The sequence below is a fragment of the Physcomitrium patens genome, chromosome 5 (assembly GCF_059467195.1).
Source record: "Physcomitrium patens ecotype Gransden chromosome 5, ASM5946719v1, whole genome shotgun sequence".
Lineage (NCBI taxonomy): Eukaryota > Viridiplantae > Streptophyta > Bryopsida > Funariales > Funariaceae > Physcomitrium > Physcomitrium patens.
Window position 1 is genome coordinate 10,605,778 of NC_143414.1, and position 20,868 is coordinate 10,626,645.

The following is a 20,868-nucleotide window of genomic DNA, read 5'->3' on the forward strand; positions in this document are numbered from 1 at the left end:
AATGATTAAGAAATTTATAAAAGACATTATTCAATAGGTGTTGAAAAGTAACTGGTATATTTGTTAGACTAATAGATATGATATTATATTTAAAATGCCTATATTTGGTTCAAAATATAATTTTTCAATCATCTCCTTCTTTAATATATATTAGGTTGTATGCTTCTTATAGATCTATTTTTTCTATAGATCTATGCTTGATTTAATTGATCTAAAAGTTATAAAATCAAAAGTAAAAAATACTTATTTTTGATGGTGATTTAATTAAGTCTTCAATAATCTATATACAACTATAAAGATCAATTTTTTTTCTTCATAAATAAGATAGGAATTCTTATTGGAGATTTAAAATGGCAAATGAAGTTCTTAGCAAAGTTCTCATCAATGTATTCTTTGAATAGAGTCAATTCATTTTGTGATAAGCTATAGATTGGTTCAAATGGTAATTGAGCTCCTTCTTGAAGATTAATGAAATAATTATAGAGACAATGCTCTAAAAAAAAAAAATTACATTCTTCTTCTCAAAAACATCTTAATAGTCTTAATATTACTTTAGAATGCCACTTGAAGTCTTTTTTTCATCAAAAATAGATGTAGCATATATAGCAAAAGTTGACTTTTTTTTTGTAACCTATATAAAAGCTCTTGCAACTACTAATAAGGATTTGATTGTATTGGACTTATGAATTTTTACTTCACTAGTAGAATCTTAGACAAAACTAAAGAAAAAATTAAGGTTTTTAAGAAATCTACTCTATTTAAAGATTACATATTTTTAGCAATAATAATCTTAAAATAACTAAGTTAATAAGAAATTTAATTATATTATATATTATTTAGCTATTATGATCTTTAGTTGCTATATCAAAAAAATTTATTTCATAGGTAACATTTTTAAAGAACAATAAATGATAATTTGTTATTTTTACATGCATAAATTTATTTTTCTTAATTAAAGATATTTTTTATTTTTTAACAAATATTTTGTCTATAAAACAAGCTAAGGTTCCTGAATCTAATAAGACAAAAGCTTTGTGATTTTTTGGTCCTAAACAAACTTCTATTATAAAATAAAGTGAGAAATCTGAAGAAAGCATATAATCTTTATTAGGTGTTATGGAAGATTTCAATTGTATGGTCTCTATTATAGCTAAAAAATCTTATTTTGAAATACATCATTTTTTTTAACTACTTTGTTCTTCATTCTATGATTATAATACTTCTTTGAATCATATTGAATAGTATGCTTAGGTTCTTTATAATATAAGCTTAATCTTTTTTGACAATGTCAAGTCTTTTCTTCCTTAGTAAGAGGTTTGAAATGTACTATGTCAATTTGCATAGGTTTTGGCTTTGATGAATAAGCTTTAAAAAACTTAAAGACTTTTGTCATGACTTGAATTATACCTCTTCAACTAAACCTTTGTTCTTAGCATCTTTCAAAGAATTGATTGTTACATATAATAGCTTTAGCAATAAATTGTTAAAATGAATTTACTCTTAATATTATCAATAGTAAATCTTTGATATTGTCTTTTAATCTATATTAAAATTGATAAATAAAGGCTTTTTTTATTCCGATCTATGTTTTAAGTAAGATTTTGGAATTTTATAATATATATGATGATTAAAAGTGATTATTGTTGTAAAAAATAAGAATTTGGTCTTTACTACCTTTTTTTGATCCCTTTTTTTAGATGTGGTTGTAAAGTCTTTTAAGCATGAATTTAAATCATAAAAGAGTTATAAACCATTTTTATTATCAAAGGTGCAAACTAAGAGAGAATACTCTTGGATAAAAGTGCACCTATGAATCTAACTTAAATAAATATACTAAGATATTTGAAAAGATACAACTTTAAATAGAACTTCACTTGTTGTAGAAATTCTCAAAATTTTGATCTTATTTCGTCTAACTTCTCTGACATATTTATCCTTGTTGCCCTCATAATATAAAAGCAAGGCTTCTCACATTTAATTATAAACTTGATCTACTTACTTCTCTTAATTGCATAATTTTCTGGCATAGAATTTGAATATTATTGTTGATTTCTTCTATAGGCATAAAAATATTACCTCTATAGTTTACATTAGAAATATGTAAGATTTTGATCCTTAGAGTGTTGATAAGTTTAAGAAGTTTTGTAATAGTAACAAATCTATTCTTATTTTTTTAGAGAATAGCATCTATAATTTTTTCTTTTATAAATAATTCAAATAAACTCATAAGTCAAATTAAAAGAGAATAAACTACAATCTTTATTAATAATTAAAAAATTCCACAAAGAAGATAATTCATTTTTTTAAAAAAATTATGTTATTTTAAAAGCGGATACTTAAAAACTTTCAAATACAAGAATAAAAGTGGAAAAATCTACTTACTTCTAAAATCAAAATAAGAACAATAAGTTACTACTCTTATCAAACTATCATAGATATGAATCTCAAAGAACCAAATAATCAATACTCTTGTGTTATTGTCAAGGATACAAACTAGAAGAAGATACATAAACTTGTAGAATCTGTGTCAAAAAAAAAGTGACAAAATAGAAGAAAGTATGTATATTCAAGGAAGAACTAAAATGATTATTACCAAAGACTAGAAAACATAAGATTCTTGAAACTAGACTAAAAGCAAAAAAAAGAATTGACAAGAGTAAGGAAGGCCTTGTTCTTGCCTCTATATATACTACTTAATTAAGAACTATGTGGTGATATATTATAGGACCTCTTATACGTGTCCAATTTATAAAAAACATGTCTAATTTGCAAGACAAGTTTCTTAGATGTGTGTCATATGTCCAACTTGTACAACAAGTGGTCAACATGTGGATACGTGGCCTTCTTATTGGCCAAGTTTTTAACCTATCAATCACTCATAGACATATATAAAGACAAAGCAGTGTCTATGAAGCTTCTAGGAAGCTTTCTACAAGATATTATTATATTTATCTACTTTGACTTATTTCTACCTATTTTTACTATCTAAATAATTATCAAGGTAAATATATATGTCTGTGATATTATCCCCCCTTCTAAGGACGAGTTCTACAAAGAGCAGTGATAACATGTTGATGAAGTCCAAGATGCACTGAATTGTATTTGCCACATACTCTGATCTTTGTTCCCTTTGAACGTAGTTGATAGGTCCTTTCAACCATCAATAATGTCCCATATCAAGGCAAAAAGACCACCACAATATTTGATCATTATTGAGGCCTTCATAACTTCCTTCAAACAAAATATTAGTAATACCATCAAAAGTGGTTCCTATTTCCAAAAGTATCATTAAATACAGGGGGTTCCTTTCAAAGACATGGTACTAAATGGGTTGTATCTTGCCATCTATTTAAAGAAGAACATGTCATTTTTAAAGATCTTCATCTCAATTTTTTTGTCTCGAAGGTTGTGATAGTCACAATGTCTTGTCTGGTAGCTCAGTAAATGATAGCTCTTGAATTGAATGTGTTGATTGTTGGTTCTCCATATCCTAAGTACTAAAAAATTCATAGAAACAATAATACAAGATAGAATAAAATCTCCATTGGACTTGCTTTACTTTATAGCAGAGAATTTCTTGACTCTTCATGTTGATTTTGATGAACATTGTTGATGAAAAGCTTGAACTTTGATTGATGTATTTGCTAGATTCCTAGATGGCTCCTATATACATTCATTAATGTCATATCCACGCCAATGTATCAAATATTCTAACCTATTTTGGCGCTGCCTTGAATCTAAGACTCCTTCTACTTCAAATTCTTCATTATTGTCCACTTCTATAGAAGGTGGTGGCATTTGTCTCCTTCCTTGTATATCCATTGTCTTATATAGCTCCAATAAAGATACATGGAATACAAGATGGATTATCATAGACTCCAATAGGTAAAATTGATAAGCAATTAGATTGATTTGTTCAAAAATGGAAAATGGTCAAAGCTTGTGATAATCTAGCTTGTCACAAAGACAAATAGTTTTAATATTATGATGAAGTAACCATAACTTATCTCCCACATAGAATTGAGATTGTTTCTTGCAATAGATATCTGCATTGATTTTTGTTGTTCTTGAGCTTCTTTTAATTGTACCTTCATTCGTGCATGTAGTTTTGACAATCAATTTGTCACATCTTTTGCCACATGATTGACAACTTTTGAAAAGTCAAAAGTGTCAAATTGTAGATGATAACCATAATTGATAAAAAAATATATTTATTAAATAAAAGAATATATCAAATTATTATAAGCAAACTATGTCAATAGCAAAAGAGTTTTCCAATCATTCGTTGTCACGAATATATGCATGTAAGCCAATAATTACATGTATAAATAGATAAAAGTAATTAAAAGTAGGTAAAAATAAGTTAATTCTATAATATTTGGTATAAAAGCTTCCTAGAAGCTTTATAGATGCTGCTTTGACTTTATAGGTGTCTTTAATTGACTTTTTGGGATTAGAAACGTAGTCAAAAAGTTGGCCATATACCACACATGTTGTTAGCTTGAAGACCAAGCTAACTATGTGGCCCACACATAGAAAAATTTATCTTGTAAGTCAAAGCATGTGTCCTACAAAGTCAATACATATTGGAGGTCCTATAGAATGTTGCCACATAGCCCCTAGTTAGATAACATATATAGAGACAAGAGTGAAGCCTTCTTCACTCTTGTCAACTCCTTTCTTGCTTCCAGTCTAGTTTCAAGGGTCTCTAGTTTTCTTGGCTTTTGGCAATAGCTATTCCAGTTTCTTTCTTAATATACATATTAATTTATTTCTATTTTTTCATCTTTCTATGAAAGAAGTCTCACTTGTTTATTTATCTTTATCATGTTCTTATCCTTCATAGATTGATAAGAGTACACCTACAATATCAAAGCTTTGTCTAATCTTGATTAAAAGTTGATTATCCCTTTATCTTCATAAGACACAAGCATATTAGAAGTTGCGGATTACCCTCTTCTAAACTGATATTGTCCTTAGTATTTTCTTTGTTCTCAAGTCCTCTCTTCTGTTTGTCTTGAGCGATATTAGACATCTTCTCTTTTTTAAGTGTTATCATGGCAGAACTTACTGCAATGTCATAAATTCAAGAACAATTGAGAGAGTTAATGCTTGCGATGTATCAACTCAATTTACCACGACAAGGAGCAACAAGATTGGCAAGAAGTGAAGATATAGAAATGGTTGGAGCTGCTTCAACATCTGCACCAAATCATGTCCCTTCTCCTATGGCGGAACGCCCTTCCAGTATTAGAGAACCAAGAATTATCCTACTCAAGAAGTTTGATGGCACCAGATCAAAGTTTAGAGGATTTATCAATCAAGTACAACTTGTGATTGAACTTCAACTCCAAACCTATCTAACTCTAGGATCACAAGTTAGATTCATTAGTATGCTTCTTTCAAATTCAGCACTATTGTAGTTTTCATCTTTTCTTGAACAACAAGATCCAATATTGAATAATCTAGAGGCTTTTCTGGTAGAGTTTCGATCTATGTATGGAAAACATGATGCAGTTCATGTTGCAACCAATATGATCCATATTTTACAACAAGGCAATCGATCAGTAATATTATAAGCTTCACAATTTTGACAACTTGTAACTGATATCAAGTGGAATGATGCTGCACTTATTAGCCAATTTCTCTACGGATTACAATATGACATAAAAAAATTAATGCTCAACTTATCTGATCCTCAAACATTGAATCAAGCAATTGACTTTGTTGTGAAGTGCGACAATCATCTTTTTGAATTTCGATCTGAGAACCATACAAGTGGACCTCAACGTTATTATAATTCAATGGCAATACCAATACCTCTTCAACACATACATTCGGAAGTAGAGGATATGTAAATTGATGCTGTACGTTTCAAATCTCTTACTGAGCAAGAAAAGACTCGTCGTCGTCAAGAAAGATTGTACTTATATTATAGAGAACCTAAGCACAATACTCAACATTATCCAAAGAAGCAACGCAACCATTAAATGAAGAGTACGGCCATCAAAGAAGATAGCATGTCGAAAAATGAATTTGTCCAGCTACAATAGGAATCGAGTGGCTGGAACCTTGTACAATGCCTAGTGAAGGTCCTATCCTCTCATCAGAACCCTCTCTATGTTTTATGATAAATATTATTTTAGGACCTAAATATCTCAAAGCCTCTGCCTTGCTAGATTCAGGAGCCTCAACATGTTTTTTAGATAAAAAATTTGCTAAAAGACATAGCATATTTTTAGTAAAGAAAACTAAACTTGTTCATATAGAAGTCATAGATGGTCATCCGTTGTCTTCAAGAGATATTATTCATGAAATCCTTCCTATAGAAATAGTAACTAATGGTCATAGTAGCTTTATAATGTTTAATATCATTAGATCTCCTTCTAATCGAGTCATTTTAGGTTTATCATGGCTAAAAAATTATAATCCTAAAATAGATTGAACTTCTCATGGTTTTGACTTTTTTGAAAGTATAACTAAGAGTGTAGTTAATCAAATAGAAAGTCATAAGTCTATTATAATTAAACCTATATTCATAGGTGCAAGTGCTTTCTTGCATGCTGCAAAAGAAGGATCACCTTGTGTCATTTATGCCACACTTGTTTCTATTGGTGGAAAGACTTCAAGTGGCATTCAAAGCCAATATCAAGATTTTTAAAATATGTTTGAGAAAAAGAATGCGGATACTCTTTTAGAACATCCTTCCTATGACTGCTCAATTGACCTTCAAGAAGGAACACAACCGCCATTTGGACCAATCTACAATTTATCTCAAAATGAGTTAGCTAAACTCAAGGAGCATATTGAAGATAATTTGGCTAAGAACTTCATACACTATTCCAAATCTCCTACAGGAGCTCAAATTTTATTTGTGAAGAAAAAAGATGGATCATTGCAGATGTGTGTTGATTATCGAGGACTTAATAAAATCACTATCAAAAACAAGTACCTGCTACCTTTGATATCTAGACTTCTTAATCAGTTGAATCAAGCTAAGATCTATACAAAAATAGATCTATGGGGAGCATATAATTTGGTATGCATCAAAGAAGGAGATGAATGAAAGACTACGTTTCGAACAAGGTATGGACATTTTGAATACAATGCCATGCCTTTTGGACTTACGAATACACCAATAGCATTCCAACATCTAATGAATGATGTTTTTTGAGAGTTTTTAGATGATTTTATTGTTTGTTACCTAGACGACATCTTAATCTATTTTAAGAATCCAAAAGAATATGAACTTCATACTCGCCAGGTATTACAAAAACTAAGAGATGCAAGATTCTATGCCAAGATAGAAAAGTGTGTATTTTACACTACTCAAGTCGACTTCTTAGGATACATCATTTCAAATGATAGACTTATAATGGATCCTAAGAAAGTTCAAATTATTATGAATTGGAAGATCACAAAAATGGTAAGAGATGTCCAATATTTTTTGGATTTGCCAACTACTATCAGATCTTCATCAAAGTCTTCTCTCAAGTTGCAGCTCCACTTACACGTTTGACTTGCAAAGACAAACTTCAATGGAATCAAGAAGCAGAAGTAGCATTTGAAGCTTTGAAGACATCTTTTATTTTTGAACCAATCTTATATCGCGTCGATATTTCTAAGCCATTTTTTATGGAAATAGACGCATCAAACTTTGCTTTACGTGCCGTATTATCTTAAATGAGAATAGATGATAAACTTCATCTAATAACTTTTCATTCTAGAAAATTTTTAATAGTCAAGATCAACTACAAGATCCACATCAAAGAACTTCTTGCAATCATAGATTCGTTTCAAGAATGGCACCATTATCTAGAAGATGCTTCTAGTCTAGTCATAGTGTATACGGATGACAAGAATCTTGAATATTTTATGTCAGCATGTGTTTTGAATCATTGCCAAGCCCGTTGGAGTATGTCTTTGTCAAGATTCGAATTCAAGATCACTTATCGACCAAGAAAACAATAAGGTTTGTGAGATGCACTCTCTAAATGATCTTATCTTTCACCAAATGAAAGAGATGCTACTTTTGATCCACAACGAATATTTTTCTTGAAGCCAGAGTATCTTCAGCTTTAAGAAATGAAATCAACACTAACTGTTGATTCAACTTTCATTAAGAAAGTTTAGTCAAGTATGTCTTCTAATCCTCTTATTCATGATATGAAGAGAAATCCTTCAAAGTTTCATGATACTTCCAATTTTGAATCTAAGAAGAATCTACTATATTTTTTAGGGATGCCTATATGTTCCAAAAGGTGAAGCTCGATTATGTGTTCTTCAAGCTCATCATGAATTTCCAGCAGCAAGATATTTTGGGTACAATAAAGCTTTGGAACTAATATCTAGGGACTTTTGGTGGCCACAAATGTGGAAAGCAGTCAAAGATTTTGTACAATCTTGTGATGTTTGCTCAAGATCAAAAATTCCTCGTCATCGACCTTACGGACTTCTTCAGCCATTACCCATTCCAGAACAACCATAGTCTTCTATTTCTATGGATTTCATCACGGATCTTCCAATCTCAGGTTCTTATGATTCTATATTTGTGATAGTAGATCGTTTTACCAAGATGGCACATTTTGTACTATGTACAAAATCTATCATAAGTGAAGAAACAGCTAAGTTCTTTCTTGACAATATCTATCGCTATCATGGATTACCTAAGGATATTATATCAGAAAGGAGAACTCAATTTGTATCAAGATTTTGGCGGACTCTTTTCAAGATTCTAAAAGTGGATATAAAACTATCTTCAACATTCCATCCTCAAACTGATGGACAAATAGAACGTGTTAATCAAGTTTTGGAGCAATATTTAAGATGTACCATTAACTACCAATAAGATGATTGAACAATTCTTTTGCCATTGACAGAGTTTGATTAGAATAACACAATACATTCTTCTACAAAATAAACACCTTTTTTTGCTAATTATGGTTATTATCAACGACTTGATACTTTTGACTTTTCAAAAGTTGATAATCTTGCTGCGAAAGATTTGACAATTCATTTATCAGAGCTATATGCAACGATGAAGGCGCAGTTACAAGAAGCTTAAGAACAACAAAAGCTCAATGCACATGTCTATTGAAATGAACAACCACCATTCTACATGGGTAATAAGGTATGGTTACTTTGTCGCAATATCAAGACCACTCATTCTTGTGACAAGTTGGACTATCAAAGGCTTGGACCATTTTCTATTTTTGCACAAATTTATCCAGTTGCATATCGTTTACATCTACCAGAGTCAATAAAAATCCATCCAATATTCCTTGTATCTCTTCTTGAACCATACAAGACAGTAGACATACCAAAAAGAAGACAAGGTCCACTTCTTCTTATAAAAGTAGACAATAATAAAGAGTTTGAAATAGAAGAAGTCTTAGATTCAAGGCGACGCCAAAATAAATTAGAATATCTTGTCCATTGGCGCGGATATGATATTAGTGAATGCATATGGGAGCCAATAAAAAATCTTACAAATGCAGCGAAGGCAATGGAGGCTTTTCATCGATGACATTCATCAAAATTAAGATAAAATCCTTCCTTATAAAAGAAACAAGATCTAGGTAAGATAACATTCTACTTTCAATCCTTGTCTGTAGCTTCTTTGTAGTTGTGACGCTCATAAAATGGAGAACTAACAACCAGTAGATTCGACTCAAGAGCCTTTGTTTGTTGATCTATCGAATAAGATATTACGATTTTCACAACCTTCAAGAAGATGCAATCAAGATGAAGATCTTCAAGAACGACATGTTCTTCCTCAAATAGATGGCGAGATACAATGCGTTTGGTATCACAACTTTGGAAGGGACTCCCTAAATTTGATGATTTTACTGGAGGTAGGAACAATTCTTGATGGTGTTCCAAATATTTTATTCGAAGGAAGTTATGAAGGCCTCAACAATGATCAAATAATTGGTTGGTCTTCCTGCCCTAGTATGGGACACTACCGATAGTTGAGAGGTCCTATCAATCATCTTCGAAGAGAACAAAGATCAAAGTATGTGGTGAATATAATTTGTCGCATCATAGATTTCCTCAATATATGATTACCACTCTTCGTAGAACTCGTCTCTACAAGGAGGGTAATATCATTGACATATGCATGTAAGCCAATAATTACATGTATAAATAGGTAGAAGTAACTAAAAGTAGGTAAAAATAAGTCAATTCTATAGTATTTGATATAGAAGCTTCCTAGAAGCTTTATAGATGCTGCTTTGACTTTATAGGTGTCTTTAATTGACTTTTTGGGATTAGAAACGTGGTCAACAAGTTGGCCATGTGTCAAACATATTGTTAGCTTGAAGACCAAGCTAACTTTGTGGCCTACATGTAAAAAAACTTACCTTGTAAGTCAACGCATGTGTCCTACAAAGTCAACACATATTGGAGGTCCTATAGAACATCGCCACATTATCGTATTACATGCTTTTCTGCTCGAGAATGCGTCGGGCGTCTGGCTGTAGAAGGTAGTATGGAGATTCGCCAATAGTCAAGCAGTCTATCAGTTTTAGACTGCTGGAATATAAATGACTGCAAGAATACACCATAAATCTATACGGATGCCCTTCGACTGCTTGTCGAAGTCCTTTTTGCCCCAGCCAGTAGGTCTCTAGGCATTACAAAGAACCCCGAACAACCCAATCTGCTAATCTCCGATACCGCTTTGTACTTACGATCTTGAATCCACTGACAGTCTTGTAAGATTAACCCAATAAATTTCATTCACTCCGCATACTCAATCCTATAGACACCTTTTTAATCCTTCAATCACAGACGTAACTCGATTTCACAAAACAGTCAGAGTAATCAAACCCACTTCATTAAAAATCCCAATTCACCATTACAACACTGACTTCAGCAATGATTGCCTCTGTCTTTCCAAAACTCTATGAAGAAGAAAAATCCAATTCTCTGTCTTTTCTTCCCCGATCCCGAAGCATGAAGCCCCTCTCCAATTCCCCTGATCTTCAAAAACCTCTAATGAAACCGAACTAGTAACCTTGAAAAAAAACTTGAAGCTAGCTCTTCGATCTAAAAACCCTCCCCCCCCCCCTCTGATCTCTTCTTCCCCTAACCTTATCCTCTGAATTTCTTCAATCTTCCATCTTAGATCCGGAATTGGCTCCCATCGTCAGAGCTTAGATCCGAAATTGGCTCTCGTCGTCAGAGCTTTCAAAACGGCACAGAGAATAGGACAGCCTGAAACAGAATCGAAACCCCATACTCGGATCCACATTGAGTTGCCCGACCAATTCAGGTCTCATATTGGGTAAGAGGACCCGTAGTAACCTGGATGTTCCCGTAATCAGACTGCATTGGGTTGCCCGACCAATGCAGGTCTCATATTGGGTAAGATGCCCGTAGTAACCTCGATGTTCCCGTAATTACTCTGCATTGGGTTGCCCGACCAATACAGGTCTCATATTGGATAAGACGACCTGGAGTAAGACCTGGATTTTCTCGTAATCAGACTGCATTGGATTGCCCGACCAATGTAGGTCTCATGTTGGGTAAGAGGACCCGGATTGGATTCTCAAAATTAGATCCAATTGGCTCTTCGAACCAGGCTCACCCGTCGCGTGAATTGGTCCTTTTCCTTCCTGCTGACTCCCGTTATTGGAATCGAACGGAGCATTTCAGTATGCCCCAGCTCACTGTAACGGGGTGACTGAACCTGACCACTCAGTATTTGCACTGGAGTTGGTCGTTGCTCCCAATATTCGAGGTAACTGAATATTAATAAAAGTCCCTTTTCTTTATATTTTCACGGTATACTCGTGTTACAACACGATAACATAACTCCTAGTTAGATAGTATATATAGAGACAAGAGTGAAGCCTTCTTCACTCTTGTCAATTCTTTTCTTGCTTCTAGTCTAGTTTCAAGGGTCTTTAGTTTTCTTGGCTTTTGACAATAGCTATTCCAGTTTCTTTCTTTATATATATATATATCAATTTATTTCTATTTTTTCATCTTTCTATGAGAGAAGTCTCACTTATTTATTTGTCTTTATCATATTCTTGTCCTTGACATCTTATTGATACTTCATGGTACATCTCAAATACTACTTTAAAACTTGATTTATCCATTTTGTTTGTCCATTTTGAGGATAAAAAGCCAAAGGTAGTTTTATATCTATCTTCAATATCTTAAAAAGACTTCTTCAAAATCTTGATAAAAATTGTGTTCCTTTGTCTGATATAATATCCCTTTATAATCCTTGATAGTGATAGATGTTGTCAAGGAAGAGTTTAGTTGTTCTTTCACCTATGATAGATTTTGTACATGGTACAAGATGTGCCATCTTGGTGAAACAATCTACAATCACAAACATAGAATCATATGAACTTGAAATTGAAAGATCTGTGATAAAATCCATAAAAACAAAAGACCATGGTTGTTCTAGTATAAATAATGGTTGGAAGAGTCTATAAGATCAATGACGAGGATTTTTTGATCTTGAATAAACATCACATGTCTATACAAATTTATTAACAACCTTCTACATTTGATGCTACCAAAAATCTTTGGATATAAGCTTCAAAGTCTTATTATATCCAAAATGTCTTGCTACTAGAAAATTATGACAAGCTTCAAGAGCACATAATTGTGCTTCTCCTTTTGGAACATATAAGTATCTTTCAAAATAGAGTAGGTTTTTTTTAATATCAAAAACAATTGTTACAATCCCATATCTCTAAATTTTTGTAACACATGACTAACATGAATTTCATAGTCTTTTGTGTTCTAAGAGTAGATTAAAATGTCATCTAAGTAATAGATAACAAAATCATCTAGAAATTCACAAAAAATATCATTCATAAGATGTTGAAAAGTAGTTGGTACATTCGTGAGTCCAAAAGGCATGACATTATATTCAAAGTGTCCATACCTTGTTCGAAATGCAGTCTTTCATTCATCTCCTTCTTTAATATAGATCAGATTGTATATTCTTTGTAGATCTATTTTTATATAGATCTTAGCTTCATTTAATTCATCTAAAAGTCCAGATATCAAAGGCAGAGGATATCTATTCTTGATGGTAATCTTATTGAATCTTCAATAATCCACACATATTGACAATGATCCATATTTTTTCTTCACAAATAAGATAGGAGTTCTTGCAAGAGATTTTGAATGGCATATGAAATTCTTGGCCAAATTTTCATTAATATACTTCTTGAATTCAGTCAACTCATTTTGTGATAAACTATAGATTGGACCAAATGGTAGCTGAGTTCCTTCTTTAAGATCAATTGAGCAATCATATGGATAATGCTCCAGGATAATATCTACATTCTTCTTTTCAAAAACATCTTGAAAATCTTCATATTGACTTGGAATTTCACTTGAAAACTTTCCATCATTTAAAATAGATGTGGTGTAAATAATAAAAGACGATCATTTTTTTTGTACCATGCAAAAATACTTTTGCACCTACAAGTATAGGTTTGGCTACACTAAGCTCATGGCTTTCTACTAGATTAGGAAAACTCTTAATGATATTTGAAAAAAAATTAAGTTTATGAGAAATCTAATTTATTACAAAATTATATTTTTTTTATCCATAATAAACCTAAAATAACTTTATTAGAGTGAGATCTAATTATATTAAAAATTATATTTTTTTTATCCATAATAAACCTAAAATAAATTTATTAGAGTGAGATCTAATTATATTAAAAATTATACAACTATTATGACCATTTATTATTACATCTATAAGAAGTATTTTATGAGTAATATCTCTAAAAAATAATGGATGACCGTCTATGACTTCTACGTGTATGGGTTTAGTTTTTTGTATTAACTATATATTATGACTATGAATAAATTCTTCATCTAAAAAATAAGCTGAGGCTCTTAAATTTATTAAAGCACAGGCTTTGTGATTATCAGATCCTAAACGCACATCTATTATAAAACAAGGAGATGGTTTTGAGGAGAGAATAGGACCTTTATTATGAATTGTACAAGATTCTATCTGCACAATTCCTATTGTAGTTGGGCAAATTTATTTTTTGACATATTTTTATCTTTGACAACAGTACTCTTTATTTTGTAGTTGAGTCGTTTCTTTGGACAATATTGAGCAGTGTGCTTAGCTTTTCCACAATATAAACATAGTCTTTCTTAAGGTTGACAAGTCTTTTCTTGTTCAGTAAGAAGTCTAAAACATACTACATCAATTTGCATATCTTTCACTTCTAAATAATTAAATTAAAAAGTCATTGGTATCATCATTGAATTGTAACAATGTTGAGGTTTCCTTGTATGATTCTGAGATCAAAACTCAAAAAGTCGATTGTCACATTTTACAACAAAGTCAATTACTTCACTATATATGTGAGGATCAGATAAATTGAGCATCAATTTCTTTACTTCATATGAGAATCTGTAGAGAAATTGGCTGATGAGTGCTGGATCATCCCACTTGATAATTGTCACTAATTGCCAAAATTGTGAAGCATATAATGTCACTAATCGATTGCCTTGTCGCAAGATATAAATCTTATTAGTTACAACAGAGATTGCATCATGTTTTTTATACATAGATCAAAACTCTACTAAAAATACTTCCAAGTTATCTAATATTAGATAATGTTATTCAAAAAATGATAAAAAATATAATAAAGTAGAACCTCAAAGTAGTGTTTCAATAAACTTGACTTGTGATTCTTGAGTTGGATAACTTTGAGGTTGTAGTTCAATTACCAATTGTACTTGATTGATGAATCTTTAAAACTTGAATCTTGTGCTATCAAACTTCTTAAGCAATTCAATTTTTAGTTCTTTGAAACTTAAATAATATTTTATTGTAGGAACAATAGTATGGCTTAGTGTAGATGTCTAAGCAACTCCAATTATCTCTATATCTTCATTGCCTAATAATCTTGTTGCTCTTTGTGGTGGTAGATTGAGTTGATGCATTACAAGCATTAACTCTTTCATTTTCTCTTGCATTTGAGCCATTTTATTCTTCATTTTAGCAAGCTCTACTATGCTAACACAATAAAAAAATAAAAAAAAAAGAAAAAAAAAGAAAAAAAAAAAGATGGTGTCTATTTTCACAAAATACAATACTCAAGAATAAAAAATAAAATAAAATCTAGAAATAATATTTGTTTAGAAGAAAGTAATCCACAACTTCTAATACGATTATGTCTTATCAAGGGAAAGGAGTAATCCACTCTTAATCAAGAAAGAACAAAGCTTTAGTATTATATGTGTATTCTTGTCAATCTATTAAGGACACAAACTAGAAGAAGATATATAAACTTATGGAATTTATGTCAAAAAGAAAGTCAAAAAATAGAAGAAAGTATGTATATTCAAGGAAGAACTAGAATAGCTATTGTCAAAGACTAAAAAACAAAAGTCTCTTGAAACTAGACTAAAAGCAAAAAAAGAGTTGACAAGAGTGAACAAGGCTTCACTTTTTTCTCTATATATACTACTTAATTAAAAATTATGTGGTAATATGTTGTAGGACCTATAATATGTGTCCAACTTACAGGACACATATCTAATTTACAAGGCAAGTTACCTAGGTGTACACCATATGCCCAACTTATGCTACAAGTGGTCGACATGTGGATACGTGGCTTCCTTGTTGGCTAAGTTTTTAACTTACCAATCACCTATAGACATGTATAAAGGCAAAGCAACGTCTATGAAGCTTCTAGGAAGCTTTCTATAAGATATTATCATATTTATCTACTTTGACTTACTTCTATCTATTCTTATTAATTAGATAATTATCTAGATAAATATGTATGTCCATGACAGTTATTCAAAAAAACTACATCATCCAAAGATGATATAATATTAAACTAAAATTGTTATTGCCAAAGACAAGTCTTAAAACAAGACAAAAGATTAGAAAGACATTGACAAAAGTGAAGAAGGTTTCACTCTTGCTTCTATATATATTATCTAATTAAGAGCTATATGACAATGTTTTATAAGACCTCTAATATGTATTCAACTTATAAGACACATGTCTTAACTAATAAGGCAAGTTTTTTTATATGTGTGCCACATAGTTAGCTTGTACCACAATCTACTAATATATGTAATATATGGCTAACTTGTTGGCAAAGTTTTCAATCTATCAATTAATTATAAACATATATAAAGTCAAATACACATCTATAAAGATTTTAAAAAGCTTTTCCATAAGATACTATTAAATTTATATACTTAAATTTATTTTTACTTATTTATATTATTTAGATAATTATTAGAATAAATATAAATATCTATGACTTTTTTTGGGGCTTATTTTGAGGCCAAGGGGGCTTAATTAGTTGTTGGCTCTACTAATGGCCATTTTCTTAATTGGTTGGTGGTTGTTATTTTGTTATTATTTTTGTAGAAGCAAATAAGTTCATATGTTTGTTTTTATTTGTAAGGTTATGGTATATATATTTTACTTTTAAATTTTATATTTTAAGGCTTTAAACTAAGGTAAGAGGTATAAACTTTAGGAGATAGATTTTAGTTTTAAAGAATCTTTTCTTTTATATGACATACTTGAAATAGCTATTCTAATTTATATTTTATTATTAATTATTATTATTATTATTATTATTATTATAATATGAATGTTTATTTTTTTTTCTAGAATTCTTAGCTAATATAATCTTCTATATTATATGAGGTATTTTTTTGTATTATTTTTTAATTATATTTTAATTTTATATCTAATATTATATTATTTATTAGCCTCTATATTATCAAAATATATAAGACTAAAATAATCATTATTATTAATTATATAGTAAAAGACTTATTTTTTAAAAAATATTTATGCAATGACTATTATGTTTATATATAAAAAAAACCAAAAAAATTATTGATTTTTTTTAAAATTTTATACTATAATTCTTTTATTTTAAGTTAAATTAAAAGTATGTCAACGACATGAATTGGAAGAAGATGCATAAATCTAGGAAATTTGTGTCAAAAGAAAAGTGAAAAAATAAAAATAAAGTAGTATTTATATTAAAAGAAAATTGGAATGGTTATTATCAAAAGACTAGGAAATTAGAAATTCTTGAATCTAGACTAGAAATAAGAAAGGAATTGATAAGTGTAAAGAAGGCTTCACTCTTGCCTCTATATATACTATCTACCTAAGATTTATGTGGCAATATTCTATAGGACCTCCAAAAATGTGTTGACTTTACATGACACATATCTTGACTTGCAAGGCAAGTTTTCTATATGGCTGCCACATAGTTAACTTATTCCACAAGCTACCAACACATATGGTACATGGATAGCTTGTTGACCAAGTTTCTAACCTATCAATCAACTACAAATACATGTAAAGACAAAACAACATCTAAATAATTTGGATAGGAGGTAGGAATGATTATATTTGTATTCTAAGATTATAATATTTCATCATAAAAAAATCCATTAGTTTAAAATCTAAAGTATAAGCTAATTCAAATAAGATAAATAGATACATTTTTATTGTCTATTGTCTTTTCAATTGATATATTAAATATATATATATATATATATATATATTAAAAGATTTATAATGAATATAAATTTATAAATTCTATGTTTAATATTAAAATTTTAATTATTATATATACACTTTATATATTATTAATTTTTTTATTATGAAAATGTCTCTATTTTAATCTTTTGAATGACCTATCAAAACTTAATATATATATATTCTATTTAAATTATTAATAGTTATTTTTGGTCTTATTTATAAAATAAACTAAAATACTATATTTAATGGTTTTTTGATATAATGTGTCCACTTATTGGAATTAAAGTATCATTATAACTATAAATTACATATCATCTTTCTAATTCATATCTTAATAAGTTTTAGTATTTAATTTTTATTTTATTTATACAAATAAAAAATAATTTTTTAATAAGCCAACATCTAATTTAGAAGAGATTCTAAGTAGCATACATTTTTTTCATTATTATTTGTATTTTCTAAGCATTATAATTTTTTTATATAAATACTATGTGATTTTAGACTTATAAAAATTAATTTTAAGACCTAAGATAGTACTGAAGTTGAAGTTTTTTTTAATAACCTTATTTGAATATTAAACTATTTAAAATAAATATTATTAAATAATATAATTTTTTTAATATTAAAATATTTATGATTCTAAAATAGTATTTTAAGGGATAGGATTTTTTATAATTAAGTAATCAAATTAGTTCAAACTTCATACTTTTTCTATAAAAATAATGATTAATCAATTTAAAATTATTTTTTAATTTATTTCATTTTTATGCCATTTAGATAATATTTTATTTACCTTGACCATGTTTTATAGATCAAGGTGTATTAGTTCTAAAAATTAAGGCTTAAAACCTAAAGTCTCTATTGCTTTAGATACAAATTTCCAAAAAAATCTTGTTGTAGGCTTTATTAATTGAGCCTAATATGTTTGTATATGAAGTAAAAATATCTTATGAGTAGTTAGTCAAATTTTCTAATATAAAATAATCTTTAATATCCAAATATATCCTTATATAAACTTAAAAAATATTTATTTTTAACTATATATCTATTTATAATTAAATTATTTCTATTACATTTATTTAGTCATAATTAATTTATCTCTAATACTTATCTAATAATATTTTGAAGAAAAGATTTAATTAAATTCTAAATCTTATTGCCTTTAATAAATTTTTTTTACATATTTATAAGTAATTTCTATATTTTTTACAAATAAAATAATATAGAATATTTAAGATAATATATTATATTAATATATTAAATTAATAATTAGCCTAAAAAATGCTAAAAATTATATTCTTTCAATTTTATCTTTTCATTTGATTTAAGAAGTGTCCTAATTCAATTTCTAGTATATTACATTTTGTTTCTTTTTTTAAATATTTCTAATATATATATATATATATATATATAGTATACCACTAAGTGTGTAGTTCTATATTAATGTCATCATCCAAATAATAAGAAGGATTTTGCATAATTTTGAAATAATTATACTTGGGGTTGTTCAATATTTTTATGTTAAATAACATTATAGAAATATTTATTAATATTATCTTTAGATTCAAATTTTTGGTCCAATGCCTTCAAGTTTTTTATAATAGAAGGAGCATGGTTATTAGATGTTGTAGGATAATCAATTTTTAATCTTTTTATATTAATGTTGCACAGGATTTTACGTGAGATCCATTTAATAGGGCCATGTTGCCCACTTTACTCATCTTTTTTAGAATACATCATTCTGAGTGTCATGTACCAAAGGAGACATGGGTGTTGCTATGAATGAATTATAATGCCATGTTTTGGTGCTTGGTCATTGCATGTAAAGGTCTTCTTAATAAGTTTAGTTTTGTCTTCTTTTGCTGTGAATGTGTCCTTTACACCACTTGTTGTGGCTGTAAGATATTATGAGTTAAAACAGATATGCCAAAAAACATGTATACAATAGTATATTTATTTATTTTTTAATATATAGTTATTTTATTTAGAACTAGATTTTGATTTTGATTTTTAATTTTTTTTTTGGATAAGTGAAAAAAATAAAATCAAAAGTAAAAAATTGATGTCTGTATGTATATGTATACACATACACATATATCTACATACATGTATTATGTATATTTACATATATATACTAACTTACATTGATATGTTTGATGCAAAACTTTATCATTGGCATTAATTCCAATTTCAATTAGGATACACTCTTTAGACCTCATAGATTGCTAATCTTTTTTGTCTGTTAGCAATATTGGGAAAAGGTTTTATTCCTAGTTTAATCTCTATAATTTGTAAAAAAGTTATACCTTCTTATTCAAACTTATTAAAATTAAATTTTATTTATATTTTATTCATATTTTTATTATAGGTATTTAAAATCAGAAACAAGGACATATCTAAACATCTGCACAACCCTTATGTCAATTGAGAATTGTGCTACTTTTAATTTATTTGAAGTAAAAAAAGTAAGGAAACATCAACCAAAGGTTTAATAAAGTAAAAAGATTAGATTGTTGGACAATGTTTTTCATCATGTGTTGAAATCTTCATTTTTATTTTATTTTATTTTATAGAAAATCCACAATGCTGAAAATTTTCTGAAAGTTTACCAATTACCTTCAACGGTGCAAGTACAGGTTTCAATAAAGAGTTTTTTTTTTTTTTTTTTTTTTTTTTTTTTAGTCAAGTTAAATATTTTGCACATGATTTTCCATGTTCATCTCAAAAGTCATCGCAACAAAAATTAAATATGAAGACTTACTGGGTTGAAGAGTCAGTTACTATTTAGAATCCCAGACAAAGAATTTGAGAGGCCCGAAAAAGCATAAAATCTAACACAGATCGTGATTAAATAAATAACCAAGTACAAAATGGGACAAATAGACTTACATACTTACATTGTTCAATACAACAAACATTTCATCACTTTTTTCTTTCAACGAAGCATGTAATTAGGTACCCAAAAGAAGGGGTTGGTAGATGCAACCACAGTGTAATAGAAATAGATCTTTTTAAACTAAACATGTTGAAACCCTATTGTTCATTTTCATTTTCATTTTCATTTTTTTCTTCAGTGATTCAAAACGTATGTTAGTAGATATTATGAAACGATCGCTTGTTTCCTCGCTAGCCTTAAAATTAGCATTCCTACACCAAATTCTCCTTATGATAAAATTTGCCTCTGAGAAATATACCAAACGCAAAGGAACTAGTGGAATCAGCCTCCCACTATATGTATATGGATGAATACTCATCCAAAGTACACAGCACTCACACAGCAACCCACACGGATGAAGCTGCAAATCTCACATCTACTAGTGAAATAAAAA